Source organism: Oreochromis niloticus, linkage group LG15 (genome assembly GCF_001858045.2).
Source record: "Oreochromis niloticus isolate F11D_XX linkage group LG15, O_niloticus_UMD_NMBU, whole genome shotgun sequence".
Lineage (NCBI taxonomy): Eukaryota > Metazoa > Chordata > Actinopteri > Cichliformes > Cichlidae > Oreochromis > Oreochromis niloticus.
The window spans coordinates 1348649-1374860 of NC_031980.2; the positions used below are offsets into that span (position 1 = coordinate 1348649).

Here is a 26212-nt window from a genome sequence, read left to right on the forward strand (position 1 = left end):
TCACGTTCCATTTTGTCAACATTTTTGTTTTTTGTATCTGTAATTTTTCTACCCAAATAAAAAAGCAGTATTATACGCCCCCGTTTTACACCTCTACTATAATTACCAGCTCCAAAAACACTGGGACACTGTAACGTGTAGAAAGACAACGCAGCCATTCGAAATGTCATAAACCCATATTTTATCCACAATGAAACAGAAAACAAATCTCATGTTTATGCTGAAAAAATGAAGCATTTTAATCAAACTATTTGAATTTGATGGCAGCAGCGTACAGTTGTGATAAAAAAATGTATTTGTACTCATTGTGGGGATGCATGTCATGATCATTAATGTTCTTTTAACTTTGCACAGCATACATCCTTAATGCACTTTAATAACTCGAGAATTGGGTGCACATGTATGAACTGGTTTTGCATTTACTCTAATACACACCAGACAAACTCAAAGGCACTGACTGGATTGACCAATAATCTGCTGTTTACTGAGCTCTTTACACTTTTCCATTGTTCTGAGGACGAGAACTGTAGATTGACACAAGCTGTGAAGGTCTCTCAGAGATCACCAGCAACCAAACACCAGTTATTCAGACATGTCACAACTTTGCATGCTGGCCATAAACTGGAAACAACAATGTCACTGCCCACAAAGAACTAAGAGCCATGGACTAAGAGGGTGTCAAAAAGCCTCTGCGCCAACATCAACACCTTAAAGCTCAACTGAAACTTGCAGCTCCCCACATGGAAAAACCAAATGTCTTCTTTTTATGGCAAGAAGACACAAAGATTGAGCTGTTTAGCCAGAGGTATGGTCTGAGGAGTTTGGTGGTTTGGCAGCTGTTACTGGTACATCGCACAAACCTGATGGAATTATGAAGGAGGAGGACGAACTTCACCTCAAATCAACAGTTAGATGGTTAAAACTTGAACACAACTGGGTGCAGAGCAATTATCACAAACCATGGACAGAGCAGGCTAACATTAAGCTTCATAATTATCTTCCCAAAACTCTTACGTCAACCCTGAACAGAGATCAGCTGTTGGACATTTGAGTGAAGAATGTTGTTTTATTCTTGCCTGGTGAACAATTCTTGCTCTAAAACTTACAGTTCAAAGCACTGATGGTGCCTTTCCAGATTTGCTAACTAATACATCCCATACCATCAGAGGTCCAGGCTTTAGAACTGAGCACAGGCAGTTTCTCTGCTCTTCAGTCCAGAGGACGTTTTGCAAATTCCGATTTGTCCGACCACAGTTTTCCACGTTGCCTCTATCCGTTTTAAATCAGCGGTGGCCCAGAGAAGTGTTCCTTAGCCCATGCAGTGATTTCATGATTCAATCATCACAGTTTTAAATGCGGTGCTGCCTGAAGTCTAGATGATCATGGGCCTTGTCCCTTGCACACAGAGATGTCTCCAGATTCTCTGACTCTTTTGATGATATTATTTACTTTAAATGATTGGATATTCAAAGACTTCTCAATTCTAAATTTAGAAACATTATTCTAAATTTTCCCCTCAATTTTCAGCATTTGGTTGACCCTGTAACATGTTTGGTACTTGTTGCTGCCATCAAATTCAAAATAAAATCATATCTATCTATCACATGGAGAGGTGGGGCCTACCTGTGCCTCCAATTAAGGGCAGAGCCGTCCTTTCCTCGTACCTGCACATCCTGTCACCAGGACCAGCTGCTGCCACCTTCCTCCTCATTGTCTTGTCTGCTATGGTTTTAAACTGGTTCACCCAGTCTAGTCTTTGTACTCGTGCTTTCCATTCTGGAATCCTCTCTCCTTGCTTGCTTCCAAGTTACCTACCAGAAGTTTGTTTCCCGTCCCTCGAAGTTCTCTCCTTTGTCCCAATACGGAGTTTGAAACAAAGACTCACCTGTTGTTTACAGGTTTACAGGTAAGCACCTCAAGTTACCCAGAAGTCTGCCTGAGGCTTTTAACCATTTGCAAATGACCATAATCAGCCAGCACTGGCTTATAACCAGTTTCCCTGTCTGCAGAGCCCCCCAGTTACATTACCTGCCTGTTTTTTGTTAATTCCTTGAGTTCTGTAAATAAACCTTGTAAATTTGCTCTTTGGGTCTGATCACTGCAAAAACATCACACTGTGAATAAAATATGAGATTTGCAAATCATTACAATCTGTTTTTATTTCAGTTTTCCACATCATCCCAACATTTTTGGAATTTGAAATGCACATGAAAATATCTTTCTCTATCCTGCTACACCCACCACTATGTTTATTAGTAAATATTAAAATGTGCTAATACAGTACTGTGTGTTCTGTTTGCTCTCCAGGCTCTGTGGGCCACAGCTTTTGGCTTATCTGCTATTAGCTGGTGAACCTGTGGAGCTGCAGCCAAATGCAGACCACTGCCAGCTAACAAGGAGCGTGTACAAAGAGAATTTGTGTCCTGACTTTGTGAAAAAATCATTTTTGTGTTGTTGCCAGGGAGCTTGTCGTCCTGTTGCTTCGATTTTAACACACTTATCAGGAAACGTTTTAGGACAGAGGAGCCATTTCGGTTCCTTCTGTTTTCTCTTTTTTGACTTGTTTGGAACGGCAACGTCAGATATTTTGGGTGGAAGATTTTACAATGTTTTGGCCTCTGCTTTCATACTTGACAATAAAAAACAAACAAATAAGCCTAAAAATGGAACTGAAGGCATTTGATAAGATTTGATTTGAATATGTAGAGGTAATCGTGTCCTACTCCAGACTACGATATAACAGAAATCAAGTTTAGACTGCAAGTCTACACTAAATTAAATTAGATGCTTTTGTATGTTGTATATGACCCTCATGTGTTTGGACTCTGAACACTGTGAATGTTTAATCAGCAGTACTTTGCTAGCATTTCTATGATCAGCTAGAACATTTCTGCCAAAAACAGACCGATGGAGAGGGCTGTACGCTGCGTTTACTCTGAGTAAATGATAAATGTAAATGAGGGCGACTACAAAAGAAAATAAATAAAGTAGGTCAGTACAGTAACTTCAAAGAAACACCCAGCCTGAAAAATATCCGAACTGTGAAACTACTCTGCACAAGCCTGCTAAACCTATAAGAGCACGTAACAGAAAAGAGTGAACGGCAATCAAAGGACTCGTCGGTCTCGTTAGGTATTCATGCAGCCGCTAGATGCAAAGAGGGTTTGGACTTCATTTAACCGCATTTAAAACATGTGTGGAGAAGTGCTGCAGTTTAGCAACAACATTATGAACAAGCGCTGATCTGTTTGAAAGCTGCACCTTGATGACTGCTGATAATCAGAGGATAGTTTTCATTGGACGGCAGATGATTCCTCGGGAACAGAATGGCTGCCTCAGCCTTCATCAGAACTGAGACGTTACTGTCACACCTTCTGTGGAAATACGACACGCTGTAAAAATAATGGAAGGAACTGAGGCAGGTTGTTGCTGTACAGCACGGGTACCTCACAACAACGAGGTTCTAGGTTTGAATCTCCTCTTCAGGTGGAGCTTCTTCTCTCTTTTTGTCTTCGCCTGTGGCCTTCCCCTCACAGTCCAAAGAGTCCTTGTTGTGTTAGCTTGCGATTCTAAATCTGCTGCAGGCATTGATATGAGTGTGAATGCCTGCGTCTGTGTGTTAGCCCTGTGACCTGCCACCTGTCCAGGATGTACCTTCAGCTGGGATAGACTCCACCTCCCCCAAGAACCCTGAATTGGATATCGGTTAAGAAAACAGATTGACTGAAGTTAAATGGATACTTCAGTCAAACAGCAAAGCAGATGGGACTCTTCAGAAAAAAGGAGGGTTAGCAGAAATCAAAGCTATTACATAACCATTACAAAAGAGGGCGAGAACATCCTGGTCATTCATTATAAATTCATTGAGCGTTGTGTCGGAGCAACAATGAGGTTTGTTTCATGCTCTGGACTCGGGAATTCCACGCAGGTGTCCCGTCTTACTCCTGTTTCTCCTACAGGAGGCGTCCTCTGACACATGGCATACTTGTCATAGCTGGTGGCGGCTCATCAATAAGGTCACGGAGCAGCAATACAGATGCTGGGTGAGGTCTCTGTCCTGGAGAGAGGAGCTAATCAGAGTCTCTGCAGGGGAACAGCAGGGGAGCAGTCTGTCTTCTAATACTCGATCTGCATGCACTCACACAAATACACAGCAAACAGGAAGGAGAAATATAGGAGAAATTTAGATCTCTAGAACTCCGAATTGTAAACATTTAGCATGCTGTATATTCTGGACAAGCGTGAATAGGAACGGAGAGCTCCCAACGCCAGCACAAGCCCTTCTTAAAACCATAAACCTTGTTTATGTTTTAAAAAAAGAAGTCTTTAAATTTTCTTTACCGAGCCATCAACAAAGCTCGTGTCCCACAGGGAAAAAACTGACGTGAGGTCAAATTCATTCAAGGATTTACTCAGGATGTCTGCTCCATCAATGCTTGTGTAAACGACATTAGCAGGGTGTAAAGGTATAAAGGGCTGAAAGACACACTTACAATGTGATTCAATCAGCAGTAAAACACTCCCAACTGTGAACATGCTGTAAAGGCCACACTCACAGAAAATATAGTCTTGTGGCAAGATAGTGCTGCTTGGCAATAACACACACACACACACACACACACACACACACACACACACACTCATAAGTTTCTTCACTGTCATCAAAATGTAATACTGTGCAACTCACAAAGATTCCAAGGACATTTGTAAGTTAAAGGGATGGAATTGAATTTATATTAATAAAAAATAACATGAAAGATTCATCGGGTCTATATAAGTTTGAGTCATCAGACTCTATGACCTCACCGTGACCTGGATATTTGTGTATTTTAAGTCCGACTCGGGGGAAACGATGCAGTTTCATTAGTCTTACACTGTGACGAATATCTGGCCACTCACAAAACTTTACCTGCCCTCAGTGATCGATACTTAATTACGCCGGCTTTTCCTGGTTTTGTGGATTATTGGTTGGGGGGGGGCAGCTTGTTTGAGAAGCCAGTGAAAACCAGCAAGCTTATAAAGACAGAAACTGTGTGAGCGATCAGTAATCATGCATCATTGCTCAGCAGTCGATAGTAACAAACTGCCTTGAATCATGTGTAACGACATTAGAGGCAGAGAATAGGGAGGGATGGCAGATGCTTAGTTTGTTACCCAGGCCGCATTTGATGTAGCTATGTCAGCCAAGCCACAATTATGCTGTAATGTTCCTGGCAAAAAGTGGGCAGGCCAATTAATAATCCAGAAAACATATGCTTCTGTTTGCAGCTTTAAAGTTTCTTGTAGGAACTTGTGTTTTATAAAAAAGAGGCGAGAATTTATGTACAAAGGCAGCTAAAAAAAAACCCACGAAGGGCAATTCTCAGTTTGAGTTTATCTAAAATATGCTATAAATCTATTCTGGCTATATGTGCTATACATTATACTTACGGCACTGCATTAAAAATACATGTCTGGCTGAATCGAATATGTACGTTGTGCCATTTCTACTGAGAGTAAATCTCTGACTGGAGTGTGGCATGGCGGAGGGAATGGCAGCGGTGGTCTGTTGAGCTATCAGCGTGTTGGTTATGAGATTGAGCTCTAGTACCGACACAATCTGGGAACCTGTGAGCATGATCGCCGGGGGCAACCATGAAAGTTTCAGGGCTATTGGTGCAGCCAGCGGATGAAATGCTAATACTAATAAAAACTGTCATTAATCCCTTTTGATTACTTAATCAATGACGATGCAATTCATTTTAGCAAATGCAAACAGGATTAGTCAATAGTCCTCAGACTACAAGCTGTGAAACTAAAAAGACTCTGGTACCAAAAATATTATTGCTATCTAAATATTCATATGCAGAAAATGTTTATCGAAATTAACATCATCAGGAAGTTGAAATCTTTGGTCTTTAATGGAATATTTTGAAAACTGTGGGCTGGATTACCATGAAATGTGTCCTCTGGTACCCACAAAGAAATCGTTACAGCCTCTGACTTTTCATCCTGTACCACCTTTAGCTCAGAGTCTTAAGTTGGCCCCAGAAAGTTCAAATCATCTGATTGATACTCCGGCAAAAAATGTGACATATACACTTATGGTTCCAGACATTTTGTCCTATTAAGTTATCATATTCAAACAGAGCAAAGGACCTGAATGTGCCCATCAGGTGACCATCTCTCATTAAGGTAACTGGCTGCTAGTAGCTGCCAGGGTCAATGTAAAAGGCCTAAAGAATAATCAGTGACACCCTACTAACCTCCAGTCACTAGGGAATGGTTAGAGGGTCTCCAACTGGTTGAGAGTAGTTGTTGAAGGTTGCTAGCAGTTGTTAGCATGAAATTATTCAAAAAAGATGAATATAGTGCTGCACTGAAAACCTCCTTATGATTGCTTCGGTTGATTGCAGGTTCCTGCGGTCACCAATAGTTTGCATTAAAAAGGTCGGCTAACTTGCAAACTACTGTTCACTGAGCTGTACTGAAACTGTGAAAAGTACAACAGAAATCACAAACAGAAAATGTTCTAAATAAATAAATGCTGTCCCTGTTAAAATATGTTCGTAGCAGTGGTAAGGCCCAGTTTCTGGTCCGAAGACTAAGTGACGAGTGTTTGCAGCCAGTTTGGTGTCTTCCATGTTAAGTATTGGCAGCTACAGTAGTCTGCTTTTGGTGCAGAGCCCTCTTTGCAACCAGTTTCACCCAATAACAGCCAGCAACCTCTCGCAACTACTTGCCAGATAGTCTTTTTTTCCACTTTGTTGCTTTCTCTTGTTTTGGCAAACCTCTGTTGTAAATGACAAATACTTGATGACACTGACGCACCGCCTGCATAGAAAACGTGCTCTGGGACCTTAATTGCAATTACCACAAGAAACCTGAACCTTGAAAAGCCTGTCCCATTTTATGCATGTATGTCCAGCCATAATATGTTTGAGATGAATATGCTACTGTCCATCACCCTGTGAATAACGTCTTCTGTCAATTTGAATAAAACACCACTTAAAGACAAGCTATAGTAAAGATTATCCCTATCATCAACCTGTTTTTTTTAATGTCTCCCCGCTCTCAAGGACAAAGGAGGAAGTTAATAAGACTCATTTAGCACAATGCAGGAATTGAAGGCTCACCAGAATGCAAAGATAATGAGATAATGAGATAATAAGGTTGCTTTGCAGTAGATAAACATCCAGTAAATATCGCTGGCTGTCACAGGTGTTTTTGCATAGACCGTGTTTAATCAGCACTCATCAACATTCACAATGCAAAGGGGTCGTCCTTTGGAATTTAAACAAGGGTAAAAGATGTGGCTGCTGGTATCCTAAAAAGCACTGCAGCTAGAAAGATCTATCCATCTATACACCTGCACTGATGATTCTAATGTATAACGCTAACGTAGGCCAGTTTCTTCTTTGTCCTGCTGGAAGTCTGTGAGACGTGCTGTGACACTGGACCGGCTCTGGTGCATGTTCACCAAGCAGAATAAAGAAAGATCTTTTTTAGTCTTGGCAACTGGACTCGAGTGATGTCAGGAGCATAATGTGGTAGTCATTATCCAAAGGCTGAACACATACGCCTGCATCAAATTAATTACAGATGACTTTGATTTGTTTGCTTATTTTCTCAAATGCGCGTTCTGTCGTGTTGTGATGTGACTGATTTACACACAAAAAGGTGCAGATTGCACTTGGCAGTGGTAGATTTATGTATTTGGATTGGAAACCAGAGCAATTAGAGAATAGCTGTGACTGCAGGTTGGTAAGTTTACCTTTTCTGCTGCTTTGCACGTTGACAACTTGAATTTAGATTCATTGCTCAACACGAGAAAAAATAATACCGGACCGACCGAAGCACCCCCACCTGACTGAGCAGCGCCGGAGAAACATATCGAGCAGTCAGCTCTTATCGAGTCAATAGATTTTTAGCAACCGTGGCTACGCTTGTCAGCTTTAGCTGATTGCCTGACATATTTCCTCAGTGTCTCCTGGCTCATCTACAGTTGTCAGTTCTCCAGACGTGGCTGTTGAAGCCATGCCCCTGGCCGTTCAGTTAATTCCCAGTACAGCGTGTCTATTTTTTTCTTACCTGGACTGGAGCCAGTTCTGTCAGTCCTGATGTCTTCATTGCCCAGAGTGGCTCTGTCTATCTGGCTCAGGCCTCGGTGCATTACATTTTCCCCCCGTCTCCCTCTGTCCCTCTACTTTCCTCTCGAGTCTGACCTCTCTTTATTTCGCTCTCAGTCTCCCTCTTCCCTTCTGTTCAATCTTTTCCACTTTCTTAACTCTATTTTGACAGTCAGCCTCTCTTGCACAACCCTACCTTTTCTTTTTGAACTCTTGCAGCACTCCCAGCTGTGGCCCGGCGGTGCCACAGCAGTGCCACATCGGGCCCTGTCAGACATATGGAGAACGCAGTGGACCAAAAGCTGGGTCACTTCAGCTGCAGAGCGCCAGTGACGCATAACAAATAAAGATGTTATGGAGCTAAGGTAAATTTGTCACAAGTGACATAAAACACTCGCTCTGGCACCTGGGATAAAATAGGTTGTTTTCTATAAAGATCACACTCAGTCATTTTCAGCCTCAGCTTCTCTGTATTCTCTCTCAGAATAGCAAAGCTGATGCAAATCGATAAAGTAATTTTCCCCCAGACTTGTCGTAATTAACAATCTGCCACGTGTGCTCAGGGGAACTGCGGCATTTGAATAGAAGCGACTTCCAGCTGCTGTGATTTAAGAAGTTTAAGACAGGAAGGCGAGAGGAGCTCTATATGAGTAAGCATTTCACTAATGCATTTATCGTCTGTGTCCTTACAACTGATCTAAGCTGACATTGTGCTAACGTTTCTATTTAAGTGGAACTTTTCTTCTCAAGAGTCCTTTACTCTTATGAATTAATTTGCTCCAGGTAGTCAAAAAAGATTACCGGGTTATCGTTCTGCTGGCTAGTTTTAAAAAAATAACAATAAAAGGAAAAGAAACAATTTTTGTGACTTTTAGTATCAAATTAGAACAAATGGTATAATTTTTAAAATATTTGACATGACGGCAGGGGGATTGAATATGATTGTTAACTTCTGGTGAACTGGTGAAAAGTATTAAACAGTATAACAAATAGTTGTAACCACGAGAGACTAACATATTTCTACCTGTATATATTCACTGAAGGGGTGCAAAAGGAAATCTCTGGGGTTGAAAACTGAAAACAACACGAGTTTCCAAATCTGCAGTTCCTCTAATGACCACTTGAGGCCGACTCCAAAACTGAGTAAATCCACACTGGCTTCTACATCAAAACGCCTGCTTCAGACTGTGGATTCATTGTAGCTGACTGGAGTCACTGAAGTGGAACATTTGTCCACGCTGGTGTTTTCTGGAATTAATCTGAAAAATCTGCCTGCTCAATAAATCAGTGTTTCACCTTTAATTAGTAACATTACAGTATTTTATTAGCTTTTATATGGCACAGAAAAGTCTATAAACAACCAATGCATCTGTTTTATATACAGGTTGTGAATGTCTTATATTTATAGTCAGTCACTAAGCTAACGTCTAAGCCTCAGATTTTATAGTAGATGTATATATGTGGTAAAGTTCTTATAAAGCATTTTTCTACTCTGAGCACTCAAAGGGCTTTACACACCCTGCCTCATTCGTCCGTTCACACGAGCACTTTCTTGTTTGCATGTTCTCCCCGTGTTTGTGTGGGTTCTCTCCGGGTACTCCCAAAGACATGCAGTTAGTGGGGTTAGGTTAACTGGTAACTCCAAATTGCCCATAGGTGCGAATGGTTGCCTGGTTGACTGGTGACCTGTCTAGGGTGTACCCTGCCTCCCAGGACAGCTGGGATATGCTCCAGCCCTGCTGTGACCCTGACAAGGACAGAAGGAAGAGGATGGATCATCAGTTTAATCCAAATAAGATAATTTGGATTAAAATATAGCTTTGTGAGTTTCACCTTGGGGATAACTAAAGTATGTATCTATCCTAAACCGTGCACGTTAGATAATGATGTATATCGAGTGCATTTAAATGTTATAAGAAGGGATGCTTGCTTTAATCTGTTGGTATGACCTCCAGGCTAATGACGTATTGTGTGGATCTTTTGAAATAGCAGCAGCTTTGATAAAATGTCAGTACTTAAATCCCAGCAAAGAGAACAAGCTTATTCTTTATGCATTTGCTGGTCCGGACGGGATTCCCGGCCGCGTCCTCAAGTCATGCGCGGCTCAGCTGGCTGGAGTGTTTACACACATCTTCAACCTTTCCCTCTCTCTGTCTGTAGTCCCAGCCTGCTTCAAAATGGCCGCCATCGTCCCTGTACCCAAATCCTCCACCATCTCCTCATTGAACGACTGGCGACCTGTAGCCCTGACCCCTATTGTGAGCAAATGCTTCGAGAAGCTGGTCAGGGATTTCATCTGCTCCGCACTACCCGACTCACTGGACCCTCTACAGTTCGCATACCGCCACAACAGGTCCACTGATGATGCCATAGCCCTGACACTCCATGCTGCCCTGTCACACCTGGAGAAGAGAGACACGTATGTGAGAATGCTGTTTGTAGATTACAGCTCAGCATTCAACACCATCGTTCCCTCGAAGCTGGACAGGAAACTGCAGGATCTAGGACTGAGCAGCTCCCTCTGCAGCTGGATCCTTAACTTCCTGTCTGACAGACGCCAAGTGGTCAGACTGGGCAGCATCACCTCATCCCCCATCACACTGAACACTGGTGCTCCACAGGGGTGTGTACTGAGCCCTCTCCTGTACTCACTCTACACCTACGACTGCACGGCCACTAGAAACTCCAACATCATTGTGAAGTTTGCGGACGACACTACAGTGGTGGGTCTTTTCACCAACGGTGATGAGACGGCCTACAGGGAGGAGGTCAGCGCCCTGACCCACTGGTGTCAAGACAACCATCTCACCCTCAACGTCGCAAAGACAAAGGAGCTGATAGTGGACTTCCGGAGGTGCAGAGGAGTACACACCCCCATCACCATCAACGGCGCCGCTGTGGAGAGAGTGAGCAGCTTCCGCTTCCTTGGTGTACATCTGGCTGAGGATCTTACGTGGTCAGTACACATAAACAAGACAGTGAAGAAGGCGCAGCAGCGCCTCTTCTTTCTCAGGAGACTGAAAAGATTCGGCATGAGCCCCCACATCCTCAGGACCTTCTATCGCTGTGCCATTGAGAGCATCCTCACTGGATGCATCACCACCTGGTATGGCAACAGCACCGCCTACAACCGCAAAGCTCTCCAGAGAGTAGTGCGGTGCTCTGAACGGATAATTGGAGGTGAGCTTCCCTCCCTCCAGGACATCTACAGGAAGCGGTGCCTGAGGAAAGCGGGGAGGATCATCAAGGACTCCAGTCACCCCAGCCACAAACTGTTCAGACTACTTCCATCAGGAAGGAGGTTCTGCAGCATCCGGTCCTGTACCAGCAGACTGAGAGACAGCTTTTTCCACCAGGCCATCAGACTGCTGAACACGTCATAGACACCTCACCCTCACTACTGGAACTTCAACATTATGCACTCCATACTGTACATTAATGCCACTGTTTTGCACATACCAACCTCTGTATATTTTATATATCTTATTTTATTGTTTACTCTATTTCATTTGTAAAACATGTATATACACACACACACACACTCACACACAAACACACACACGTAGAAAAACATATTTAGTACACACATTCAGTAATGTATATACCTTTATATATGGTACATATATTTATTACTTTTTAGATTAACCATTTTTATATTTTGCTTGTTGCATGTTATTGTATTTTGCACAACTCTGTTGCTTGTGAAGCTCGCACACAAGAATTTCACTCGCATGTACTGTACCAGTGTACCTGCACATGTGACGTGACAATAAAGGTGATTTGATTTTGCTATATTTCACAAAATAAATGAATAGAAATTAAATGAATTCTTTACTGAAGGTCTGCTGGTTAGTTTCCTTTCTTCTTGTCTTAACTGTAGATAATGTAACATGCATTATGGCCACGACTTAAATGAAAAGTTAGCAGGTGGATGCATACGTGAGATGGTTTTGTCCACTGCTGTCTAAGGCCACGTCCAAGTGTAGAGCTCATTGTGCTTCAGCAGTTTAAATAAAGACAAGTCTGTATGTATACAAATGGATTTCTGATATAAGATTATGTGATCAGGAGACATAAGCGTTTTGTTTTTTGGTTAAACAGAAGATAAATGAAGTTTCTTGCATACAAACTGACACCGTTTCAGTGTTTCTGGATGTCTTTAGACGTTTCAACACACTGTTATCTAAATGCTGCATTAGAGGCTTTTCAACTGTGCCATCAATTGTATTGCGGGGAGGAACGCTCTTCACAATCACAGGCAGCCTGCAGCGTTTAAGTTTTGGAATTAATGAAGGGAAGTTTTATTGACGTGTAATCAGCGTAATTATCCCAAAGAAGGCAAAGTGAATTCTAATCACTGCCAGTGCAACTTTTTCCAGATGATCACCTTCACTTCCTTACAAAACAGCCTCTCGTCTCAGACTCATCATTCAAGAAAGACAGCTCTCCATTGATGAGGAATAAGTGGGCAGCAAACAGCGGCGGCATTACCAGCGTGCCGCATACATACTGAACACTCACTGTGCGTTAAGTACGCTCCTCGCTTGAAATACACTGATGAGGTGAATCCAGGAAAAAAGCTATTATCCCTCCGATTTGCTGGATTAAATCCACGCCACTCAACACGGAGGAAGAGGTAATGAAGACAAGCGAGAGGAAGGATTGCGTCGCCTTCAGGCAACTCTGGGGAAAAAAGTGGGGAGGTTTGATTCAATAACAGGAATATGCTGTAAATATAATGTACATTCATGTGCAGGCCCCCCCAATAACCGGATATGCACTCAGCTGAGCATTTATGGGAGATTTCGAGATGATGTGTGAAATAGAAGTTCCATAAAAGTGGCCGGTGTGGGCGATCCGTCACATTTATGTTAGTTTGGGGCTGCATATTTCTATCCCTGTCACCACAACAGCTCCAGACACACAAAGCCACTTCTGGGGGAAGTGATTGTGTTAAAACCCATTTGTTTATGGGCACGACGGTTGTAGCGAGAGATAACAACGACGTGGTCTCACTGAGAGTTCTCTGGCTATGAAATCTGAACTGAGCCATAGATGGTGTTGAAAGAACTGTTCTACCGAGCAGTGTGGCAGAAAGGAAAAAAGTAGTTCTTTCAAACTTGACTTCACCTCACTGTACTTACTTTCTTTTCCTCACCTCTTTCTGTCTTTTTGTGGCTTCTTTTTTTGTTTTGTTCTTGAGCGTCGTGAGTCAGGGTGACTGCTGATTGGCAGCTTGATGGTTCAGAATACAACCATTAGAAGAAATGAGATCTGACTGTCCCCACACTTGATGCCTCACTGTACACTTTTTTTCTTCTTTTTGCCAAGAAAGCAACAAACAACAAACAGACTCACTAAGACCAGGCAACCGGGCCAACATATAAACAAGATAAACAACGTCTCCGGGGTAAGCGAGAGGAGCAGAGGATGCAGGGGAGCTCTGTGTTTGTTCTCCGATCGATGCCATACATACTGCATGAGTTCCCTAAGAACTATGGGTAGAAGTTGTTCACTTCTATACAGGCAGTTCAGACAAAGACAGCGCTGCACTATTATTGAGATGAGGTAAAACTATAAGAAGCAATGAGTGTGTGCATGAGTGAGAGCGAGAGAGAGAGCAGTCCTGTTCTCAGCTAATAAAACGTTGGGATCGATCCGCAGGCTCAGCCAAGCAAAGGCCGGCGACACGCATGCTTTAAGTCGGAAAATAAAGAAGGAAAACCAAAACATTTGGATTACGTCGTCATATCCCTCCATAGAGCTTTGATTCTCTCAAATAAACACCCATAAACCCCGGCTATACCCGAGCTCTCAGCGAAAATTAAAAAACAAAATTGGCTTCATAAATATTAATCTGTGTAAGGCAGAGGTTGTGCCCTTCACGATTATTCATGCTCTCTGGAGCACATTTGTCAAGAGTAAACAGAATCCTCCTGTTTACCTAATGCTGAACATTTGGTAGGTGAGTGGGCATAATTGATGCCTTCATACTCTATTCTTGAGGATGTAATTAAACATGGTCTGCTATAGTAGACATTCATCTCTTTCTTCACTTCCTTTTGCCCTGCACGCACACACACACACACACACACACACACACACACACACACACACACACACACTCATCAGACTAACATGCAGAGCACACTTCTGCACGATTGCACTCTCATCCATTTCTTCAACAGCAGTGCCTCGATTCACTCGAAATTAAAGGCAGAGAGCAAGTTAATTTCACAGCTTTTTGGCATGTTATCAACTCTCCTGCAGCTGTAACTATGGCCTCTGCCTTAGTGTCTTGGTTTTTTATGCGTGGGCGGGGTAATGTATGATTAACTTCTCGCTTAAGTGTGACGGAATCATCAGCACACAGAAAATAAGCCAATAAGACTTTTTTTAATGCCTGTGCATCATTGCCTGTGAAGCACTGATGACAAATGTCTGGGGAAATCTTTTATTAAGGCGTGGCCTTCAAAATTTTAAATAGTACACACACATATAGAGACAAAAATGTTTGCATCAGTTGGTTTGGGAAGTTTACAGCCCTGCACTCGTCTCCGTCCAAGATCTCAACCAAATTCTGGGCTCTTTTCCTTCTTTTTCTTTCCCATTTTTTTTTAGTTTTTGTTTTGCTCGGTAAACCGCACTGCACATATTTTAGCTGAAGTCTGTGATGTTTCGGTGCAGGAATGCCTGAGACCGGCAGGGTGTACTACCAACAGAAATTCCTTTGACCACTCTAGTTTCTGGATTACACTAAAATATTTCCAAATTTCTGGATACAGTTTCTGTTTCTGCTTTGTCTTTAGGGGTGTCCAGCCCTGAAGGCAACTTAATATACATTTCTGTCATTTACACCATTAAACAGATAGATGTGGACATTAAACATGGCAACATTTCAGGTAACGAGTTCCATGTTTGTTCTTGTCTCCATCCAGTAACGTGGGCTTAGTTTCAGGCTTCAGAGTGATTATCTCAGGCAAACAGCTCTCTGGCTGTGAGCACAGAAGCCACACCCACCTGCTGTTGGAACCTTCTAAATTTGAGGGGCAGCCAATCAGGAGAAAGCTGCATAAAAAGCAGAGGAAAGGGAACTAAAATGGTTTTATTCAGACCTTGGATGAACTGAGGAGTTGTGCAAGAGAAATAAGTACTTTATTTAAATGCGACTCATGCAAAGCTACTCTAGTAACATCCAAGTAGTGTAGTAGTTGTAGCAAGAGTAAAAAAGAAATTTTTTTTTCTTCTCTACAAAATGACTCAAAGCCACAATATTTGTGATTTCTGTAAATGAGTTTATGGCACTGACAGAAAGGGGAAGTAACAATCCTAACTGCTCCATCAGACAACCAGGTAAAAAGCCACCAGTGACCACAGACTGCCCCTCTTTGTACCTATGGGATTTAATGCCAACAGCATACTGGAGCAGGTACGGGTGTAAGGATGACTGTGTGGCACAAACATACCTAACCATGATTTTTTCTTCTCTTAATCATCAGCTACACCCGTCATTAGTAACTGCATTTACTCCAGCGTAGCGTATCAGTACGTATCAGTAATGTACCAATATCAATGACTGCCGAAAAAAAAAATCACTATACTCTTACATTATGCATAACGCTATTCTGCATGCACAGCCATTTCTGCTGAAGCATCCTTGAACAAGCAAGACACCCTTGAAGTTCCAAGTACCTTCCCTTTACTGCCAAACTGCTGCTAGTGAAGTGTGCACAAATTTACTGTGTCTCAGCGCATTAGAAGAATTAGGTCCTGGCAACATTGTGTGTAATGTGATGATTTTATGGCAATATATCTTAGAGTGTATGTCTCCGTGTGTGCGTGTGTGTGTGTGTGTGTGTGTGTGTGTGCATGGATCACTGAATCTGAGACATTTTTGCATTACATTTACCTGCATTTGTCTTTGTCCAACTGTCAGCTCAGTTGTCAGAGCAATGAAACAGGGGCTAAGCTAAGCTGGCTGGGCCCCGGGGAGCTGCTGGCCTACCTGTAGACAGCCACATCAGATCTTATTCCCTGCTCTGCAACACAATCATACAGTGAGAGAGGGCGAGGGAGCGCCATCAGTGGAATACTGATGCAGGAAGAGGCCAGGGCCTCGACAAGCTCACAGAGGCTCGAGGAACATCGAGGCCAAGGGATGAATTCTTAAAGATGCGTTTTGCAGGACTTGGAGGAATGTTGCTGGAGGAATCACACGAACTGCAAGGAATGCAGGAGGTCGGTGTGAGTTTGTAGGAGGCTGCTCCCAACGAGGTTAAAGGGGAGATAATTAAGAGTGATCTTTCAGCTGCTGTTTTTTTGCAAAAGTTGAACTTTCAAAAAGAAAAACCAGCTGGAAGTTAGTGAAAAGTTTGGAGGCAACAGTTCACAAGGTCAGTGAAAAGAGTCTGTGACACTGTAATGTACATCATGACAATATAAACGCTGCGCTCTCTGGTTTGATTTCCATGAACTTAGACAAAATGAATGCAACGTTTCACAGATACAGATAATATCCTCCTTCTGTTGGCTTGCTGTTTCTTGCTATCTGGTAACTTTGACAAGAGAAACAATCACTGACATGTTAGAGAAAAGCTGTCCAATAGCAAGTAAAGTCTCCCCTCTACCCTAATGAGTTGTGATAGATTGCTGCCCCTTCCAGAGCCACGTACAGGAAGTTTCCTACCATTAAAAAAGGAGCTTTTCCTTCCCACTGTCGCCAAGTGCTTGCTCAGGCGGTCATCTGATTGTTGGGATTTCTTTCTGATATTATTTAGTCTTAATCTTACAATATAAAATCTTTTGAGACGATTGTTGTTTTTTGGTGCTATATAAATAAACTGAACTTTACCTGAAGATCCATGTGAATCAACAGGAATCTCCTTTTACATAGTGAATGTCTCTACAGGCCAGGGCTGCGTGGAAAACAGCTGGATGAGATAAAACTGTAGGAACTTTTAAGAAACCTGTTAGAAACCAATAAACAAGGACCTCGTCCTCTTTGCTTATTGGAAAAACAAGGACTGGCTGTTTTATTTTACTTGACATGAATCTCAACAGACTGTCTGTCAGCTGATTACATCAAATTGCTTGTCTCATTCTCTCAGTGCTCACATATAGTTCATTAATTTCCATCTAGATTCCCAGGAAAGCTCTTCTCTGTACTTATTCTTGTTCTGTTTTTCAGACAGACAACAGAGTGTTTAAGAAATTTCGACTTTGACGTAAATATAAGCGTATTTAAAGTTTCAGCTCAAAATACCACCGAGATGCTTTCTTCCCTGCCATGCCTGAATACCCCTGGTCTTTTCCAAACAGTCTGTTTCAGTGTCTGTCGATGTAAATGGAACTGGAACCAGTGACAGACAGAAGCTGCCAATGGGAGCAGCGCAGCACATTCACAGTCGTCACAGATGAAGGCCTGAATCAGACAGTCTTGCCTAAGTTTTGGTTGACTTCTGTTTCCTGGAAACTAAATTCTTCTTTTTGAACAATCCCACTTTTTATTCAGTGAACAACAACAAAATCCTTTGTGTTTGATGTTTTGGCTGCAATTAAAAGTTTTACTTTTAAATTTCTAACCTGATTAAAATGCCATCCCCATTAAACCCATTTTTGATGATATGACTGATAACTGATAGAAACAGGCTGTAGCATGCATAAGTAGAAGCCTAATCAACTTCACTATTTTGTTCTGACAATCTGCATCTGTTTCATCTGATGGAATAATAAACACTCAGAATCACTGCTGTCGTCAGTAACATTTAGTTTCATTATCAAAAAACAATAAAAAATGATGGTAAATTAATCAAGCTCTGGTTTGCAGAGAGAGTAGACTCATTATTGTGTGCAGCATACAAACATGTATATACATATACAGATTTGTGCTAAATTCTTGATCACTGCCTCGTTTCTTGATAGCTTCCTTAAAAGGAGACAGACTTTCTGCAACTTTTTTTTTTTTTACAGCAACTTCTTAAGAAACAGGAAAAGCCCCGACAAGGAGCCGACACAGGACCTGAGAAACACATCTGGACCTTCATCCATCTGCTGTTTGCTGAAGCTTCATCTTAATTTGAGGCACCATGCAATACCATTTGGAAAGCACCTGATTGGCAAACACAACACGAGTGCAGTAAAATGTAACAGTGCCATGATGGACTGGGCTCCCCAGTGCCAGGACCTCAACATTAGTGAAGCAATGTTGAATCATCTTGATAGAACAGAAGCAGAAAAAAGCAGCTGACAAAGAAGAAAAGCTTTGAAATGATGTCAGCACGTGCAGAAAGTTGAGTAATCACCCAACAAGTGGGCCTGAGGAGAGAAATTAAAACATCCATGAATACAGCATGAAAGCTGTTCATGGCTGACGGACCAACAGCAGCACATGGGAGAGTGGCCCACAGACCAGATGTACCACATACTGTGAACAGCGCCTCCATCTGACAGCAGAACTCTCTGCAGGCACACAGGTCATCCCTGAACACGCTACAGTACATCTGTTGGAGCATAAATCCCACTTTTCAGGCCTATTTACCATTTTTGGTGCAAAATCTAAATAAATGAGGGGCTGAAGACTTAAAGGAAGGAAGGGCACTTAGCCTCTAGAGAGCCCTGTGACAATCTGAGCACTGCTGCTGGTTTACCTTTCGTCCTCTCCTTTTGAAACTTTTTGCATTATATCTCGATGTATTGAAATGTTACACAGAGGCATCACTGCGGGGTGAAGAATATTAGGAAAAGACTTGCGGCTAGAAAGAAGGCAGTTCAGGTGCAGGCGGACATCTGGGAGCCTGCGAAGAGAAACTGAATAAGAGGCGCTCGCTCCTTTCCGTACAGCTGATATTAATAAGCCCCATTTGCTCCTAAAGAGCTGTTCAGAAGCCAAAAAGCAGACGTGTGGTTACACTGGCAGCTCCAAAACTTTCACATGTATAACTGTGCAACTGAGAGTCAGATGGAAAAAGGTAAGTCGCGCTGGAAAATCCTCCCTGAATAAATAAACATTTAAAAAACACTGTTAATTTTTGCTCCAAGAATCTGTTTATGTCTGCTGTTTCAGGTTATTGGAGAAGTTCATGCAGAGACTACAGAGCAGTCAAAGCACTGCGAGCCATTTTAGCTGATTTACAGTATTATTCCCATCTAATAGCTGGCTTAAAATGCTAATCATGCATGCTAATTCCTAGCTTAGTGTGCCTATGGATTAGAGGTCTGTGTAATGTACAGTTAATCCCATATACACTGCACTGAAAATCCGCCTTAAAGCGTTTCTCATCATCACAAATTTTCTCTCTAATTATGTCTCCTGAGAGAGGCTCAACTCCCACTTGGGCTGAGTTGGTCCACGTTGGATCCTTAGATCCACATTAATGTGGAAAACAGAATACATGCGCTGGATCAGGCTCTGCTTTTCTATCCAGATCGATAGATTGGACTTGACTGACGCTGTCTTGCATGCTTTGCAGCTCTTAATAGAACTGAATCATATCAGAGAGCAAAAACATTTCTATCTTCCCATTCTCTTTTATAGCTTTAATCATCAGTTCTACCTCTGCACAGTCACATCCAATCACCACTCAGTTTCTTTAAAGTTCAGTTAAGACATCCAAGAGCAGTTTGGAAAACTGTACGAACTCACAAACAATAGCTGAAATCAAACGCGATGTGACTTCTCTTCTTTCGGCAAGTGTGTGTTCCTCTGTGCGTTGCTGAAATATTAATAACCTATTAATTATCAGAAAAGTGGGAGACATAGCAGGGAGTGAGACAGAGAGATTGAGGCCACACAGATCTGAAAGAATACAAAGAGAAGGGGAAAATGAGGCTGAATTTGGCTTCATACTCTTCATCCCTGGAGATTCTCCTCCAGGCTGGTGATTGTTCTGCCCCTTTCAAAGCATCCACTGTGCTTTCATTACGGACTTCTGCTCATATTTTGATCAAATCTAGAAACAAGCTCCATTAGCACTCTTTTAGTGCTCTTTTCATTATCAGACTGCACACTCTTTGGCCCTTTGCCACTGACAAATACAGAAGCATTAAGCTCTTCAACTTATTCAAGTCTGATGTCTTTCATTCTGGAGCGATATGAGTCCAAATGTCAGAGAACACAATTTTTATAATACGTTACTATAAAATTATATAAATAAATCCAAATACTATTGCAACATAATGTCATTAAGTATTTTGTTATAATATGATATTGTAGCTGCTGTACAGCTGGGACAGGCTCCAGCTCCCCTGAGACCCTGAAGGAGAAAATGGATTGATGGGAATCCCACAGTAGCTTTTTCATGTCAGTATGAATATTGTTCAGTCATAAAATATTGGAAATACCTGTTTTAATAAATATGCTTTGCTATTTGGAACATGTTAGCACGTGGTATGCTAGCTAGCTGTCCTCTTTTCTCCGCTGCATGCCTCCACCTCCTCCACCTGCTCTCACTACAGATCACAGTGTCATCTGCAAACATCACAGTCTCCAGACTCCCACCTGTCTCAGCACTGGGAAACCAAGGTTAGTGCAGCAAACTCAAACTAGATTAGAAAAAAAATCCAAATAAAAACCAAGTGAAGCAATTTTGATCGTCATGCTTAATGAGACTCTACAAGCCTGTGAGTCGACTGCTTTCAACAAGGTCTGCGTCTGTATTGTAACACCTACACTGATTTTCCTAAATCTTGCCTCCTGCAACATTACCAAACAATAAAAGCTAAACTGAAATGAGCAAACTCTGGAAACTAGCATGAATTAAAAAAACAAAAAACTATACAAACTTGTAAACAGGAAGGACCTCTCGCCCCTCACCTTGAACCCGTCTGCCATTCCTACGGCACACCTCACCACATGTCCTGCCCTCACATGCTTCTCTGCCAATCCTCATTTCCTCATGCAGTGCCAGTTTCTCTCTTGGCACCCGATCTCAAGCTTTCTCTGGATCCACAAAGACACCGTGCGACCCCTTCTTCTCTGCACTTCTCCATCGGCGCTCTCAAAGCAAACATCCCATTTGTAGCGCTCTGTCTCGGTGTGAAGCCATACAGCTGCTCACTGATCATCACCTCTCTCTTTAACCTAGCTTCAGCAACTCTTTCCCACAGCTTCACGGTATGGCTCATCAACTTTATCCCTCTGTAGTCGCTGCAGCTCTGCACATCACCCTTGTTCTTGAATGATATTAGAATTTCAATTGCCAAAACAGCTGAGCAGACTCTGTGAACAGGCTGTTAGTACAACTAACCATACAGCAAGGCCAGTTATTCAGCAGTTAAGTGTGTTATCAGGCCACAACCATGACTGAGAGACCGAGTTCAGGGCTCGATTTAGCCAAACAGTGCGTACAGACCCGTATGTCAGTCAAAGGGGCTTCAGCCCTAATAACACATAACTTACAGCTAACAGGGATTTTCATTAGATACAAAAACAGTTTTCTACCACGTAAGCGTGTTTATTTGAAGGACAACACGGGACTCCATCTGTAAGGCCATCAGTGCAGTTTTTGGCATTTATGTGTTGGCTTTGTTTTTCAGCCCTGGAGGTCGTCGGCTTGGTCCTCTGGTTCAGATCGTAGATGCGCTTGGACCACCTCAATTTTTTACATTAAAAACAAAACTCGAGTTCATAAAATATAATTCATCACCTCAGTTTGAACAGACCGACAGTATGTGGAGCACACAGCTCTTAAAATACTTCCTACCAGTGGACCAGATCTCACAGGACGTGTTCTTCTCCTGCTGGGCTACAACGTGCAGGTGCTAATGAACACAGCCCAGCGAGGGCTAGCACAGTCTCCTGCATGTGCACTATACACTTGTGGTTAAAGTCCTAGAGGCAGTAAAAATACAGCTTTTCTTCCTGACAAATAAATCCTAAGGTGCAATTATATATGTTCTTTTAAAGTTTGCGAAGAAGAAATATGTGAATTTGGAACATACGGGTCCCAAAAATGTCATTTTGGTGATTCATGGATTACAAAAACTTTTTATGCAAAGTTCAGTTGAATTCAGAGAATGATATGCATGAAAAACAGATGACTCAAAGAGTTTACGGTGACAACTATAGATGGTAAAAGTTGCAGGTTTATCGTCTTAAATTTATTGTGGCGTGCAGAGTTCTTATGCAAATCTGTGGTCGCACGGATTGGAAAGACATTATGGATATGGCCTTAAAATTAGTGAGGAACTATTTTGCCAAGAGGGTGCTTCTATTTCACATTCGTAGCACAAAAAATACCTGAAACTGTCGTCCTGAGCCAGCAAGATTAATTCTTGCTTCTTTTATTGGGTTCATTAGCCAGTGAAGGCTGAAGCCAAATATGCAAATACTGTACATCTTAGGTTGATACAGAGCATATATAAAGAAGTTGATCATCTCCTGTCCACCTCTGCCCTTTTGCTCCATCTAATTTAAATGATCTCAGCATATTTCTGCAGACGTAGAGTACATCAGCTGCACAATGTTCATTGATTTATATTCCTGTAGATACTTGAAAACCAGCGCGTGTCCCGTTCCTTGTGTCTTGTATTCCCTAAAGTCGGTGTTTGAGGGCCAGAATTGAATGTATCGATGCATTGACTTCGTCACTAATACATATGCATTTTCTGACATTCCACAGTGTTTTTGGCCCAAACTGGCATTCCTGCACAGAGACCGTCGCAGCACAAATTAGGGTGTTTGTGTACTTGGGCACACGAGCGTCTTATCTCATGTTGTCTGAGTGATAAACACAACATTTAGACATCATGTTACATCATTTACATTATAGACCAATAGTCCTTTTGGTATATTTAATGCCCACTATAGTCTTAAAATAGCCTGTATATAAAACGGGATCCTTATCAAAGATTGCTCCTAATCTCCAGATTTGCTTTTTGCCTGCGACGCCTCTGATGGTGGAACAAAATATTCCGTCTTCTCCTCAGGATATTGCTGCTTGCAGAGCTAATCAGGCTGGTAATGATGGCTCTGTGTGTGCTGGTGCGCACACAGGGACACGCCTGTTCGAGTGGCCCTTATCTCGTGTCCTCTTTCAGCCTCGTCCATACAGCGCATTAACCTCTCTGCCTTTCTCTAACTTCTACATAATACACACACATTTAATATGTGCTTGGAATATCAAAAACGCATTGTGAGGACACATCTTATCTTTTAAAAGAGCCTGTTTTGTTTGCACCCTGATAAGCAAAACATAGCGTCCGTACATCTCCGGCGATTTCCCCGGATGTTTGCTCGGTTCTTCGATTCTAGCAGGGATCATAAGCTGGTCCCTGCTGACCGCACTGCCTCACTTTACGGAGATTACAAAGGCGCTGTGTACCACGAAGGTCGCAGAACAGCGTAAGTCGAGCAGGAGTCCACATCAAAATGCAAAATGGATGCAAAATATTATAATAGAGATTATAAATAATAAATATTTTCCTTTCTTTATTGATCCCAATATCCACCCTCAGGTTCTGAATGCTAATCCAATACCAGGGTTCTTTCCTTTTGAAATGGAAATTCTGACAAGCCTCTGAGTCGTACTGCTAATGGCTGTGTGAGCTCACGTCAGGATAAAGCTGCACACTTTTTTCCATTTCCATCAGCTTTTTCTAACTTAAAATGGATTGTTTTTGATTTTAGAAACAGTTTGCCATTTATATCCTTTTGTTGACAATTGATTTTCACTTCATATTCCTCTTATTGCTGCATGGCGGGGGCACTCAGCTATTCCTCAAAGAATATGTGTGACTGGAGCTAAACTTTAATAATGATTATTACAGGCTTGTTCAACAAAAACAGTCCACATCACATACAGTGACATTAACACACTCATGTGAGGCTTTATATTCACTGATATTCTGCTTTTCTTGTGGGTTTTTGTTCAGTCCTGACGTATGGAAGCACATGAAGCATCACACACTTGCTGCTAATTTGTCAGCTGCACATCCATGATTAGACTCTCCTGTTCTCCACAGATTGTGAGCTGGTGTCTGTGCAGACCTCGCTGTCCTGTTCAAAGTTATTGAGCTTTATGACATGGATCATTACCCTGTTGGAAGCATCTGTCAGAAGATGGGTACACTGTGGTCACAAAGGGATGGACACAGTCGCCAGCAATGCTCAGGTAGGCTGTGGTATTTAAACAATGCTCAGCTGGTACATACAGGCCTCAAGAACTCTACAGCCCATTCCACAGAAATAACAGTAGATCAGCACTTTCTGAAATACTCAGACCAACATCTCTGGCACTGACAACTATACAACTTTCTTTGTACCCTTTGAACTTCAGGAGGTCTTCTTGATGATGTCTATATGTGACAATGCACTGAGTTGCTGCCATGTGATGTGTATTAATGAGTAGTTGAAAAGAGAAACCTAATGTGTCTGGTGAGCATGTATCCAAAGTAAAATAAACCACGATGATGTCCACTAACCTTCTGCTGATGCATGCTGATTGGCCCACTAAGGATTTACAACAGGACAACTTCCATCTCATATCAACAATGACTCCTGTCAGAGATCTAGTTAAACCATAACAGAAACTTTCACGTGTGTATAAGAAGAAGCTGTTTGTCATGGTTGAAGAAATCTGCTTCAACGCTGTGAAGAAGCCCCCAACAGAAAAGTGCGAGTCTCATTCACTCTGTACGATGAAGCTGGTGGTTCACAGACTGGGACTTTTTGATGATATTATAAATTTTTTGGCATGATTGTCTTTCTGCTTCTTCATTACACTCAGAAACTACACCTGCTGATTAGGAGCAGGGGTTAAAGCGTTCGGGAACTTTCAGTTAATAAGTAATTACATCTGATAGGCAGGTTACTGCACGCTACCGTCATGTGACGGGATGGAGATACTTGCTCAGTAATAAGAAAGTACTCACATGCCACGGCCTGCTTACAGACACGGCTCATCCTTTTTCCTCCTCGTCCCTGTGATGCGTGCACGGTGCAGACGTAAAGTTCAGGTCAGGTTATTGAGGTATCAAGCTGCAAATGAGGAGTGAACATTAACAGAGAACAAATATCACCCAACACACAAACTGTTTCCTGCACAGTTTGTCACTAAATGTGTTTGTGAGTTAAATGTAAAGCTGCATCACCCAGAGAAACATTAGTGTGCAACACTGAGAATGAGCGGAGGAGATGGTGTTCAAGGACAGGCACTGCTCAGCAAGTGAAAGTCTTTATACTGGAAATTTATAACTTGCATGTAATGTCCTAATTCACTGCAGAGCGTTTAAATCAGATATGAGAGATCCGAATGATGTTTTTGGGAAAAGTCTTGCAAAAGAACCTGAAATGATTTTGTAAACTTGGAAAACTAAAATAAAATTAAAGAAGAAAAATATGCTTACTTTTAGTATCTATTAGTCTGGTAAAATACAGGACATTTTGATTTAGAGTAAGCTGCTTTAAAAAGTTGTTTTTATTGTAATACTGTACTGATTTTCCCAAATTGTTGCCTCTGACATCGGCCTGCATACACTAATAATAATTAAACTAATTAGACTAAAACTAACAGAGAAACAAACATGGATTAAAAAAAACATTTTCAAGCAATAAAAACTAAAATAGCAATAAGAAAATCAAGGCGGTGAATTAAAGTGAATTAAAAACTGAAAATACAAACTATAATAAGTCAGTTACTAGATTACATCAAGAGTTACTGACATGAATTTGTGTCTATGGTAAAGATGCTGATACTCACTGAACCTATCGTGCATAAATCTCACAGAACATTTGTTTCATCTTGTTGAATTCAGCTGATCAGCTGATCGCAGCCCGCACACACAGAAAAATGGACTGGAGCTCACAAAACGAGTTATTCTCTTTTATTTTACTCTTTAACTTTTTCCCCTCACACTGCACTATAACACCCAATCTTTGGTCTCACCATCTGCAAGATCCCAGTGCTTATGGGTGTTAAACCCATTTGCACAGTTCACCCCTTCTGGTATGAAGTGATGCCTGCAAAGATAATAACCATGGTTATCTTAGCTTTGGCTTGAAGACATCACTTTTGACAGTAAGGTGTTAGAAGCAGGGGGCATGAAATGTGAAAGATAGTGACATTTACCAAAAGGAGAAGGTTGTATTACAATCACGAAGCCTCGAA

The 26212-nt window shown here is 41.9% G+C and overlaps 1 long non-coding RNA gene across 1 annotated transcript; it reads right to left on the minus strand.

The window, feature by feature from the left end:
• Positions 1-2810: 2810 nt before the first annotated feature.
• On the minus strand, positions 2811-25877 carry LOC109197778 (uncharacterized). The gene is made up of 3 exons (XR_002058843.1): positions 25805-25877; positions 24978-25083; positions 2811-4128 (listed from the first exon to the last, which is right to left on the minus strand). It is a non-coding gene; the product is annotated as an uncharacterized LOC109197778 (long non-coding RNA).
• Between the last annotated feature and the right edge of the window lie 335 nt (positions 25878-26212).